Source organism: Myxine glutinosa, chromosome 3 (assembly GCF_964187855.1).
Source record: "Myxine glutinosa chromosome 3, kmMyxGlut1.1, whole genome shotgun sequence".
Lineage (NCBI taxonomy): Eukaryota > Metazoa > Chordata > Myxini > Myxiniformes > Myxinidae > Myxine > Myxine glutinosa.
In genome coordinates, this window is record NC_136263.1 from 52,958,056 (window position 1) to 52,971,646 (window position 13,591).

Genomic DNA, 13,591 nt, shown 5'->3' on the forward strand with positions numbered 1-13,591 from the left:
GCATCATGATCATCAAGCATGATGGCTGGTTCGTGCATTGTTGCCTGGTCAGTGTTCTCAAAATGCTGGAAAATTGATATCCCTGTCCCGTGAAATGAACTCTTTGATGATGTGGCACTTGTTTGATGGTTGGTGTTGTCAGCTCCAGGCGTCGTGAAAACACCCTTGTTGAGTTGCGGTGGGCACACAATGTCAAACATGTCATATATTTTGCATATTTTTTGTACCAGTTTCAGTTGAGATTTCAAGCACATGGTCATACGACACAGAAAGGCCAAGGTTGTACAACTTCTCAACTAATTCTCGTTTCCGTGTTTTGTTGTGTAGGAGCACACCTAAGTATACTGGAAGAGGGGGCTCACGGACTTTATTGTGTCGTATTACTTGACCTTCTTTCCTTCTACGAGAAAAACTGTTAAAGACTACCAGCTGACAAATGCTCATCAAGGATTGCTTCTGAGTTACAAGTGATTGTTCAGTAATATTTGGCCCGTACAGCAGCATGGCCATAAGAGTCATCAAAGACTGTGGGATAGATCCTTATTGACAGTTTTCAGAAAAAGTTCCATCAAGTCGTGCTGATGCATCCATCATTTCTTTGCGTACAAGTTTTGCAGCACAGGCAAGCGTGAAAGCATCGTCATCTGCATCACTTTCAAAAGCTTTCCGCAGGGCATTTCCAACATCCTCATTGCATACCAAGAGAACTTCGCGACCCTCCTTGAATGCCTTTAGCTCAGGTAAAGAAGCTAGGATGCGCTCTTTTAGTCTCGTAGAATGTACAGATGGTGATGTCACCCCAAGTTGTTTAAGCCGTTTCCTATACAACTGAACCAGGTCCGAGAGCTTGAACACAGGGGAAGTGCTTTGCTCTTCACTATCCACAAAGGTGTCTTCTATGAAAGCTAGAAGTTCTGCAAAAGCTCGTACATTATGGCCTTGTATCGTTTGACCTTTTTCGTCTTCTTGTGAAGTTTCTACTTTCCTTGCTGCGTTGTAAAGCCCAACCAAGCACTTGGTGTGATATTTCCCTTCACTTGAAACAAGGTCACCTGATGACACCTTTGCTAAGAGTTTTGCATCTATCAGTTTGGTTGCACACCTCTTGACTCTCTCACCCAACTGCTTAGTCATTGCTTCATGTAATGGTTCGGCTAGACTTGCAGGTTTTTCACAGAATAAACACACAAGACTATCTGATGAGCTACGTTGTCAGGGATTCCATCCACTACGTGCATGCTTTTCCCAATGCTCCATACTTGACCCCTCATCCAAACTTTTCCTTTTGACAGCTCGCTGAAGCCTTGTTTTGCTGTACCTGAGTCTACATGATGAGTGAAATTTTGCTGTGTTCTGTTGCAATGTAGCTTCCACGCCATTTCCGTTATCAAGCCTTGTGAGGGAAAGGGTGTTGTGCAAGCAACCAGCAGAGTAGAAGGCCATGAAATCATTTGCGAGCCTTGTATAACCTGCTCCAATGTCAATGCACTTTGAGTTGGCTGGGCAACAGAGCTTTTCATTAGTGTCTTCCTGACAAATGATACATTTCGACCAAATCCGTTTGTGTGATGAGAGGAGGATGTCGCATCTTTGGGTCAACAAGCTTCACTGTCGATGCCATGTTATTATCTACAAATAAGTTACACTTGAGTTGGTTCATTTTTACAAATAAGTCAAATAGGGGTTTCCTGGAAAAAGTTGGCCACCTTAGTCAAACCAAACACGAACTGCAAGTTTAAATGCAATCTGTTAAATTTCCTGTTGAGATGAAAATTGCTGAAGTTACCCCACTTATTAGAAAAGCAAAGATAATACTAGTATTATACTAGTCAGCATATTATGAAATATGTAGTCTGTCGGTACAGTGGTTTTTTGTGTATTATGATTCCATATATTTCTTGGTAATTAATCAAGACATTCGTGCTAAAAGACCATGAATGTGTCTTCATAAACTGTAAAATGGTACTTACGTTTAAAAGGTGGTACCGTAAGTGATCACACATACTCGATATTGCCTTCTTTGATTTCTATGACCCCCAAAACCTATATACAGACACCAGAATTAAGATCCTAGGCCTCATGGTTGCTGAGTTAGGTGGTATTTTCATGCCATGTGGTGGCCATTTTGAAAGATGGCCGCCATAGCAATCACAGGCCAAAACTGGGATGGCACTATATCTAATTTTGTTTCTTATGGCCTACTGAATATGTGTACCAAGTTTGATGCTTTTATCAAAAAGTGCACGAATCGTCTCTATATTGCACCTATCCGCTGGACTAGTTACAACAGTTGAAGTGAAACGGTCACAAAATTCACCTCAATAATCCACGACGCCATGGTGAGGACAAAAGGACAGCTTTATGTTTCCCTCATCTTAGTGGTCCTCATCAGGTGATATTAGTACATTTCACTTGTATTACTGTTCATGAAAGGAGTCTCATGCTCACGATTAGGCAAAGAGATGGGAACCCACGTGTCGTACAATTTGGCTTCTTCTGTTTCATCAAGTGCCGCAAAGTGGTTTGTTTGCACGTGTGACGACATGGGAAAATGGTCATTGGAGTAGAGGAGGAGGTGGCAAGGAAGGTTTCACGTCTCCACGAAGTGGAGGTGCAAGTAGGATTGTTATTGTGCCCAAGTGATGTAAGGCAATCAGAAAGATTCTTGCCTGACAGAGAAAAACAACATAATTTGCCTTCAATTTTTCATTTCTCAACATCGTTCCCCTTGAATACAAAGCACTTAGCAAAACACTGCTACAGCTTGGCTTTAACTTATCTTGTCGGAGTCCTTGTCCTGCTTGTCCAGACACTCGCTGACTGCCGTGAGTACATCATCATCAACAAAACCCTTCCCACAAGCTCTTCCTTCATCTTGGGTAACAGGTAGTTATATGACGGAGCCAAATCTGACAAATAGACTGGATTATGAAGCAGTTTAAAGCCACAGTTGGTCGCTATGGTCCCTGCAACCTGCGCTGCGTGGGGTGATGCATGATCTTGGAGAAGCACACTCCTCGATTCGACTTTCCGTAGCATTTGTTCTTGATGGATTTTTGCAACTGCTGCTGGCCTGGTATTCCCCATGAAGGGCACATGTTTTGGGAGGTTGCCAGTCCTGGTCACACTTCCACTGTCCCAGAAAACAGGGGCCATGACCTTTGCAGCGGATGCTTTCTTGAACCTTCATGGAAGCAGAGAATGCGTGCCCAGTTGTCTGCTCTTCGGATAAAATTGGTGAATCCTTGACTCATCTTGAGTCTGCACAATCCTGTAAATAAAATTCTCTGCATTTTCCTTGAAACCGCTCAAGAAACTCCATGTAAATATCGAGTCGAGCACCCTTCTTATCGGTAATCAACATTTTGGGTAATAATCTTGCTGAAAGCTATTTCATGCGCAAATCGTCGCAGTGGCTACAGGCAAAAAGAGCCCTGAGAGTGTCGGCAGCATGTAAAATAGTGCGCTTGAAATGCACATTCATGAATGGGGACGGAGTCACCAGAAGTTTGAGCCCCGGGCAGAATTGAGTGTGCATTGCTATGCTTCTCCGCTGTTAAATGAACCAATTCAAAAACCTGGGAGATGACTGCTCTCACTTCAATTGCTTGAATCTCCAATAAGTCAACTCTCTTCCCACTGTCCAAGATTCGCCAGCAAATCCCCTTGGATTGTCTCTCCCTCAAGCTTCGCCCACAGTTTCTGTTCAAACCAACCCACCAATCAAAGGGTTGCCCCAGGAAGCGTCGGTTGGTTTGAACCATTCATAAGAAGTAAACATTCTGTTGGAACCCATCTGTGGATCGGTCCCATCGGCCGATGGGTCTGCGCCATCTGCGGATGTGTTGTTCACCTTGAAGGAATGTGTTGACAGAATGGTGCTCTTCAATCAGGTACACAGTCCTTGGAATTACATGTGGTAGGAATTTAACAGAGATGATTTTAAAATGTTTTATTATCTATTTCTACCCATCTATTTATACATTTTGTCAATACATTTTGTAATTAACAGATACATGGCAGTTTTAGTAAAGCTTTACATAACATACTCAACATTCATACAAAACATTAGGTGTTCTTCTGATAATGGCGGAGGGGAATGTTAAATTCCTTTATATTAAATTAAATAAAATAAAATTTAAATAAAATAAATTTAAAAAATTTAAATTTTAAAAATAAAAGTTAAACAAAACATTTAAAAATCATCTCTGTTAAATTCCTACCACATGTAATTCCAATGACTGTGTACCTGATTGAAGAGCACCATTCTGTCAACACATTCCTTCAAGGTGAACAACACATCCGCAGATGGCGCAGACCCATCGGCCGATAGGTCTGCATTGTCATTTCTCGTGCATCCACAGATGGGTCAGACCCATCGGCCGATGGGACCGATCCACAGATGGGTTCCAACAATTCAACGCACGTTCAAATGTACAACCCCCACATCCATGCTGGTAATTAGCACAGGTGGTAGGGAAAAGTTTAGAATCTATCAATAGCAATTACTGAAACAAAATACCACCACTTAGCTGGCATGGCCAAATTATGTAAATATTCACATTCTTGATGCTGTTACAAAAATGAAAGTAATGAACATGAGTCACTTTGCTAACTATATATATGATAAACACCTTTATTGTGATAATATACTATAAATGGATGACGTGTGTGTGTGTGTGTGTGTGTGTCATACTTTTTGTGTCTATTAATTACGCACATCTATTAATTAATTACGTACTATTGAAATGTACTTTTTAACTCTTTTGACTGCTGAGACCCCTTCGACCATTGAAAACCCCTAAGATCCTTAACACCCCAAAGACCCCTAAAGACCCAGAGGATCCAAAAGTCCCTGAGGACCCAAAATATCCCGAAGATCCAAAAGACCCTGAAGATCCAAAATTACCCAATGTCCCAGAAGACCCCAAAAACCTAGAGGATCCAAAAGACTCCAAATACCCAAAAGACTCCAAACACCCAAAAGACCCAAAACATCCCCAAGCATCCAAAAGATTGAGAACCCAAAAGACCCCCGAGTCCAGCATGCAGGTATGCTATGAGGTGATCCAATGGACCAACATTTAAATTAAACAGGTCAAGTTAGAAACTTTCTGAACACCCCTTGAATACTCTTTCAGATGCAACCAAAAACTTGTAAATTAGTGAAGAACTTAATGTAGTTGGCGAAGAGGGAGAATAAATCACATGAAAATTATGCAGCTATTGCAAAAGTGTGAAAACCACATGAGCTCAACCATCTGGGGATTTTACCTGAACGAAAAAGCACAGAGGTCTGACATTTTCTCCAATGCAGAGTCGCGTTCAACTGGGATTAAACAGGACAGATATGCCAGGTCATTTATAACCCTTTATTTCTATTCAAGGTCGAGGTTCATGAAAGATCAAGGTGACAGAGTAAAAAGGAAGCGAACTGACAATGGAACAGAGCGGCCACAGTTTGACACAACAACCCCTAAAGGGGAACCCAAACGCTCAGACCACATCGACGCTAACCTCTCCCTTGATACATACAAAATAGATATGATGTGTATTTTTCCGATTTGTGATTTATAAAGTCGGTAATTTGGCAATTAAAAATCAAAATCTTCTTCTTCATGATGATCTGTGACGTCGCACCATGAAGTCGATGGCCAAATCTGGATTGTGTATGGGTTACATTGCGGTACGATTTAATTAAAACGGCGAATAATTTTATAATTTCTACAAAATGCCATGTCGATGCATCCTTGGTGGTTGGAATAATACAAACCGAGATGGTTTCATGCTACACCAATGGCCAAAAGATCAAAAGTTTGCCAGAAATTGGAAGATGTTTGTCCGAAATACCCGAGTGTGGATCGGGCCTACAAAATGTTTGCTTTTGTGCCCAGAACATTTTACAGAGCACTGTTATGAAACAAAAGAGATGGCTATGGATCTTGTGGTTATCACGATTAAGAGGAACAAACAACCGTCACTCGAAAGTGTAACACCATCTCTTCCGAGCTGCCAGCATATGGACACGGGTAATTTGAGCGGTGAATCAAACACCTGTGTTGGCCTGCCGGTGACCGATGGCACCACACCACCACCCCACACCCTCCCCTCCTCCCCCCCCCCCCTCCACAGGGGTGGAACATCAACACGGCACAGACATAACACAGCACGGACATGAAGTAGGGACACAGCATGGACATGGCACAGATACGACGGTGTGACATGGTACGGCCATGACACAGCATGACCATAGCACAAATGGCTTTAAAAAGTGTAACATACAGGACACTGTGTCAGCCTGATATGGAGGGACAAAGCATTCCTTTGACCATTTGGTCGGCAGTGTGCCTGGGTGGTGACCCTGCTGTGTTGTGCCGTATTTCTTCTAAAGTAATATAACTGATTTATCTATTAATACAAAATCCCTGATAAACTATCAATTTCAGGAAAAAATAAAACCTACCAATCTGTAGTGAACATGTGGCTGGCGTTTTCATCTTCACAAACACATAAATTGTCACCATGTTTGTCTGAATCGGTCACATAAGTCTCGAAACGATACGGCTCCACAATTCCCCCAAAAGCGTTGCCATCACTAATTTTGTCTTCAACAGTTTCATCAAAATCCCACTGATCAGTTTCAACATACTGTACTGAGAACCTTCAGAGTTGCTAATGACGGTGGAATCAGCATCAGAATCTGAGCTCAGAATGCACTGTTTCTCTATGTAAACCGACAATTGGATCAAGGTGGGTTCATCGTGTGACGGCACTGGCGAAATCGAAAATCGACACTCGAGGGCTGTTTTCGACACTTTGTGATTGGCAAAAAAATGTCCAAAAAATTCCCTTCAAACTCGACCATGATTAATGATTTTCAATGCTTTTCAGGAAAAAAATTGCATATGGGTTCACTTTTAAGGGAATGAACGAACAAGAAGGGAGAAAGAGGAGTCAAGGAAGCATTAGTGTGGATGTAAGAGGATTGGGTTAGGTCGGGTTAATTGGGGTAGAAAAGATCACAGGTAGGGTTGGGGGATGCCATGCGATGGTACGCACTGTCTGCTTGCAATCCAGGAGGGATTAATGGGACTTAGCTGGACAAAGGAAATTCCACAAATGGGATAAAATAGTCACGAAGGAGTGGAGGTGGGCAGTAAGTTTGGATTTCGGGAGTTTAACCAGAAGGGTATTACTACAAGGGAAGTTGAGGAGGGTTGGAGAGCAGAGGGAGTGACACCGGAGGAGAGGTGGTTTAAAAAAAAAAGAAAGACCAGCAACCTCCTGCAATGATCACTGACCGATGACCGATGCGAAAGCAACAGGCCTTGGGCATCGGTCTCATCATGGGAGATTCCATTATTGTTGAGAGCTTTGGATTCCACAGACTCTAAGAGAGACAGATGTGATGATGGAGTGCCAGCCCATAGGGGAGAACATTACTCCATTGGGCTCCCGCCAATGACCTTATAAGCCGCGAGTAATTCCGATTTATCAAATGGTTACTTGGAACAATGGAGGATGCCCGCAGACTAAGGCTAGCTCTGGAGCCAAGCTTTGCAATATGGTCAGCCAAGGAGAGGTCGTGGCTGTTGGTGAGCCCAAGAAGTTCAATAGGCCGAACCTCTTCCAGTGGCTAACAATACAATAGATAGGTGGTGGATCTGTTGGGTAGCACAAAGAAGACCATAGCAGTCTGAGGGTTCATTTCGTTAACTCATTACATCATATTGCAGTCTCCCTTGACATATCACGTGCCTTCGATACGATCTGGCACCCCGCTCTGCTCACCAAACTCTCCTCTTTTGGTATCCTTGGAAATCTCCACGCATGGCTGGCGGACTTCCTCTCTAGTCGTAGTCAACGTGTGGCCCTGAATGGGTTTCTCTCATCTCCTCTTCCTGTTCAGGCTGGAGTTCCCCCAAGGCAGTGTTCTGGGCCCTGTGCTTTTTCTAGTCTTCATCAATGATCTCTCTGACTCTCTTGAAAATCCTCTCTATCTCTTTGCTGATGACTCTACTCTCTGTCGCTCCATTCTTCATCCCTAAGATTGGCAGTCTGCAACCTCCTCACTCTCTGCAGACCTGGACAAAATCACAGACTGGGCAAACAAGTGGAACATGTCTTTCAATCCTGACAAATCTCACACTCTTACGATGTCTCTCCGAAAAGACCGACTGGACAACCCTCCCATCCACTTTCTGAATAATCCTCTCCAAGAAGTTCTGTCACTCAAGCTTTTGGGTCTCACTATCTGCCATGATCTTTCCTGGGAAAACCACATTTCAAATCTGGCCTCCAAAGCCAGTCGCCGACTGGGCATCCTCCGTCGTGCGAAGTCCTTCCTTGGCACACCTGAGCTCCTCACCACATACAAGGCTTTCATCCACAGCTCAATGGAATACTGCTCTCCCCTCTGGGCTGGTTCTCCTGCCTCACACCTAGCTCGTCTTCACGCTGTTGAAACCAAAGCATTCAGAATCATTGGAATCTCCCGCGATGAAGCTAACTCCAAGGGCCTCCCACTCACTCACCGTAGGCAGGTTGGTGGTCTTTCCGTCTTCTACCGACTCCTCTCTGGCCTTGCCCCCCCAGCTCTCTCTGGGCTCTGTCCCGCAAATATTCCTACAGGTCGCACAAGATCTGCCTGCAACCCTCTTATGGTTAAACTGCCAAAATCAAGACTCTCTGCTCACCTTTACTCCTTCATTCCTCTTTTCTCCCACCTCTGGAACAAACTCCCTCACTCTCTTCAATCCCACTCCACCCTCCAGGTCTTTAAAACAGCTGTTCACCACCATCTCTTATCTTCCCCCATCCAAAACCTTGATCTTTTCTACCCCCGCTAATTTCACCCCAATTCCACTTTTTTGAAATACCAACTTCTGTCCTGGAAGTCCTTGGTGTCCTTGTGTTTTATACTTCTCCCTCCCCCCGCTTGCCCACCCTTCCCACGCCTCCTCCCCCCAAGCCCTCTCCCTTCCACACATCTCCATGCTCTCAAATGTTGTGTTTGTGTGCTTCCCCTTCTCTCCCCATCTTGTTTTCCGCTTCCTCTTTTTGTATGTTTTGTTTGTCTGGTTGATTTGTTTGTGAAGTAAATGTTAGCTCTTTCACGAGCCTCGATTCAGTATACAAAAAAAACCAAAAAAAAAACCTCAACTACACATGTATCGATAAGACGCACAAAGAATGACTAGGACTGGTGACTGGACAAAACGATGTCGCAAATCGTACGTTAATCATCAGGTGGAATGTGAGCGAGTTAGGAATCATAAAGCGGACAAATGCATTTGTATTCGTGCTTTGTCACTTTGCCTCAAAATGAAGAGCCCGATATAAGAAATTGATTGACATGTATTAATCAAACCACATCAATATTTCCCTGCTATGTATGCAAATCTGGCTGCAAAATGTTAAGCTCTTTGGTAAACCTCAGTTCACATCTGCCATGCTGTGTGATTTTGTTTTTTTTATATCCACCATTTTCCTTTCCTCACCAAACACAGACTCTGCTTCTAATCAGCGATGGTGCATTGCCCAGAAGAGACCAATTCCTGCTGGCTTTCCAAAAAACAACTATCGTCTTCTTTTTGGTTGAAATATTTACTCGTTTGTTTTCCTCTTTGTACTACTTGCCTCCTTCCTGGGCCTTCAGAGAGCGCCGAGGGAATGGATACTTCGTCAGAGCCGAAGCCATAGGCCATGGCTTGGTCCAGTTGACCTAATGTAATTTTTCACCGGTAACCTTCAACGGATCACAGGGGGCATGTAGCAAAAATAGCAGACCAGTGTATTCTGGTCACTCAAAAGCAATGCCCATCTTGTTTTCGACAAAGGCATCTCCTCCCGAGGGGAAAACGCCAGTTGGCGGTGTGGCGTGTGTGCGCAGGGGGGCAGGAAGTGTCGAGTGAGGAGGTGGATAGGGAGACTCTAGAGGGAGTTCGGCAGGAAAAATGAGAGGAGGGAATTGGATTATATGGTTACGGCAGATGCCTGCCAAAAATTTTTTAAAAGGCTGCGAGACCTACGGCCTAGCTTTCTGATCATCATCGCACACTGTACACAAAAAGGCATCTTCTTTTTTTTCCTCCGGTGGAATCTCAATTCGGTTGCGCTCCTGCGTTGTGTTCACTATTCCGTGACCTCTGTGTTATTTGAAGCTGTGGGGAAGAGATCTTGTGCAGTTGTCTAATTTTTTATGTTCGAGTAACGGCATGCAATCATGGATTCTGGCTGCGTTTCTTTCAAAAGTTCTTGCTGACCTCGTAGATTACTCTCATGTATTTTCAGCGAGACGTTCCCAATTTGTATGCAATAATATTCTCCTGTCTTGCTCCCTTTAGACCTTGTTGTAATAATCTGAAACACTGCCGTGGGCTGATCCACTTTCATTTGCTCATGAGACATTATCTGAAATGAAAGAAATGATAACTTTAACATATCATATTGAAGCAATGCTAAATAATTAGGCCAGCAACTTTCAGGGAAGCTGAACTCGCTGCTCCCGACTACCGCGATAAGGTAAGTGAAGATAAAGAAGACAAGGATAATTGACAACGCAGGCTGTCGGGTTAAGGTAATGAAATAGTCTCTTCCTCGGGTGCTATTGAGATGAGGAAGAGTTGTTAGGGTGAAGGTTAGGGTTAGGGTTAGGATTTGAGTTAGGGTTAGGGTTAGGATTAGGATTAGGGTTAGGGTTAGGATTAGGGTTAGGGTTAGGGTTAGGGTTAGGGTTTGGGTAATGAATAGTCTCTTCCTCGGGTGCTATTGAGATGAGGAAGAGTTGTTAGGGTGAAGGTTAGGGTTAGGGTTAGGATTTGAGTTAGGGTTAGGGTTAGGATTAGGATTAGGGTTAGGGTTAGGATTAGGGTTAGGGTTAGGGTTAGGGTTAGGGTTTGGGTAATGAATAGTCTCTTCCTCGGGTGCTATTGAGATGAGGAAAAGTTGTTCGGGTTAGGGTTAGGGTTAGGGTAATGAAATAGTCTCTTCCTCGGGTGCTATTAAAATGAGGAAGAGTGTGTGGCTTTCTGAAGGTAACTTGAGAATGACTTGAGGCGGGGGTAAAAGGAATGCAAATGTGGTCAGGTAATTGTGTGATATTGGAGGATTTGACATGGATCTGTTCTTACCTGGTCCCACAACCTTTCCAGCTGTAATAACTATTGTTACCCTGCGCTCGCGAAGCGAAAAGCGGGGTTAAGCATTCAGTTGGGTACGTGTGCCGTGTGCCATGTCTGCATTTAAAAAATCATTTTCTCTGCAACCGTTAGTCCGATTGACACGACATTTTACCATGGAAGCGCCTCGGCCTGTAGATTTTTTTCATTCATAATTATGACGTCATAGGTCACGTGGTACGGAGGCCATCTTGGGAAAAAGGTTACACCTCTATATCTCCCAAACTGCTCAATGTAAAAAATTGCAACATGGCTCATTGTCAAGTACTCACCATGGGGAATAAGATATGTTGATGGTGATGTCATCGGTGTCTTAATTATGACGTCATAATTCGACAAGTACAACGCTTGATCTGATCAGTATGAATAAAACAAAAATTCCTGTACAACTGTTACTCCGATGGACACGAAATTTTCAGATTATGTGCGGCTCCTCCTGTAGAATTCTTTAATTATAATTATAGCGTCATAGGTCATGTGGTACAGACGCCATCTTGGAAAAAATCGAAAAAATTTGCACCTTTATGTCTCCGAAACCCTCCATGGAAAAAATTGAAACAATGCTCATTGTCAAATACTCCCCTTGGTGAATAAGATATGTTAATGATGATATCATCGGTGCCTTCGTTATGACGTTATAATTCGACAAGTACAACACTTATCCGATCATTGTGAATTTTTTTTCTCAGCAACTGTTGGTCTGATGGGCACGAAATTTTCACCATAGGATCGCGTCCTCATGTAGAATATTTTTATGATAATCATGACGTTATAGGTCATGTGGTAAGGCGCCATCTTGGAAAAACCGAAAAATGTTGCACCTTTATATCTCCAAAACTGCTGCATGGAAAAAATTGAAACATAACTCATTGTAAAGAACTCCATATGGGGAATAGGTGTTGTTAACAATTATGTCATTGGTGGCATAATTATGACGTCATAATTCGACAGGGACAACGCTTAATCTGATCAGTTTGAAATGTATTGAGCATGATCCATGCAACAATTATATTAGAGAATATAAATTTATGATGTCATCGCTCACGCAGTCTGGCAGCTATATTGGATCAAAGAAAACAAATGTTCAAAAACAGAAGAGTTGGCTCACAACAAGTTGACTGCGCCGGGTAAGTATTCCATGAATACCATCTTGTTTCATGAACAGCAATGGCACAATACACATGATAGAGATACGATTATAAACAACACAAGTTCAGTTTGAAGTTTGTCTACCTGTTACATTTTGCTCTAATTGTTTGGCACTTCTTTCTCCACTCGATGGTATGGGTTTGATCGCCATGGATTCTCACCCAGGTGAATCCACGTGTGGTAATTGTGGTGAGTGTGACAAACATCTATCAACATGAGTTGAAGGAGATCTTCATTCTGCAGTGGACTGAAATAGGCTAGGGGAGAGAATGGGGTGTGGGAGGTTACCTTTGTAGCCTTACACTATGGTATCTGCTATTACTTGATGAGAGGCATTAAACACATTTAAGGTCAGGTCAGTCTTTTTGGACTGCCTCTGGTAACATGTAACCCAGTGCTACCTGCCGCATGGTCGGGTTGTCGGCGACTAAATCGACACCCCTCACTGGCTTTGCTAATGGGGAGGGTGACTGTGACTCCCTGCCAGGACCAAAATCACCACCTGGCAAAGGGTGGATGAGCTCCCGTAGGGAGCCAATGGCCATCCAGTAAGGAGATGGAGTCTCCTAAAAAACACCCATCCGGTTTGGACCGGTTCAAGTCATACCAAAGACTTTAAAAATTGTCCGTGCTGCTTCCTTGATTGAAAAGGTAGAGCATGGACTATCCCCACACGTTGGCATCCATGGGGAGGAGGAAATTCCCTACGATGAGAAAAGCGACGCCATTGCTATGACGTCACTAGTACCCAGAGTATCTCGGGAAGTGATGTTTGTGATGGCACATCCCCAAAGCTTAGTGACTGTGTTAAGGGTGTGTGTGTGTGTGTGTGTGTGTGTGTGTGTGTATGTGTGTGTGTATGAGAGCTCTTATTACAAGCCTTAGCCCATGTATTAAAAAGAAATACTGCCTTTATATTTACCATTTCACATGCAATGAGTTTGAAAAATCTTAATTGTCTCCTAACCATTTATATGGAAAACAAGACGAACTATAATGGCACTCGGTAGAGCACGTACTGCCGTGTGGATACAAAACGTGTGGATACAAAAGGCGTGTGGATACAAAACCAGGCTGGACAGTTTACTTTTTGTATCCCACTGATGGATGGATCTGGATCCGGATCTCCAAAACCTAACCGGCCTATTCTTGTTCTCGCCTAACCAACTCACCCACCAAGTTTTGTCATAACTCGTCCACAACTTTTAAAAATATGTTATATATCATTTTGGCCCCATCTCTCAACTGTGAAGAATCACTTT